A 302-nucleotide genomic window follows, 5' to 3' on the forward strand; every position below is an offset into this window, starting at 1 on the left:
ACAAATGAAAGAGAAGATGAAAGATTGGATAAGTAAAAAGATTATAGCCAACTTCCCTATGGCCTGGAAGCTTAGACAGTGTCTTAAAACAAAATCCTTCCCCAAAAAGGGTAGGGCCCGAGGGTTGGTTTTAAAGGCCGAGGGGGAAACTCTAAAAAAAGAAACCGCCGGTCCAATTTTAAACCCCCATCGTGATTTAATAGGTTTGTCTGCATGATGGATGGCCTGGCGGGGTTGCGTCATCTCGGTGGTGGAGGGAGAGCAACCGCGGGCTGGGCCGTCCGCCGAATATTGCTTATGCT

Source organism: Penaeus monodon, chromosome 25, assembly GCF_015228065.2.
Source record: "Penaeus monodon isolate SGIC_2016 chromosome 25, NSTDA_Pmon_1, whole genome shotgun sequence".
Classification (NCBI taxonomy): Eukaryota; Metazoa; Arthropoda; class Malacostraca; order Decapoda; family Penaeidae; genus Penaeus; species Penaeus monodon.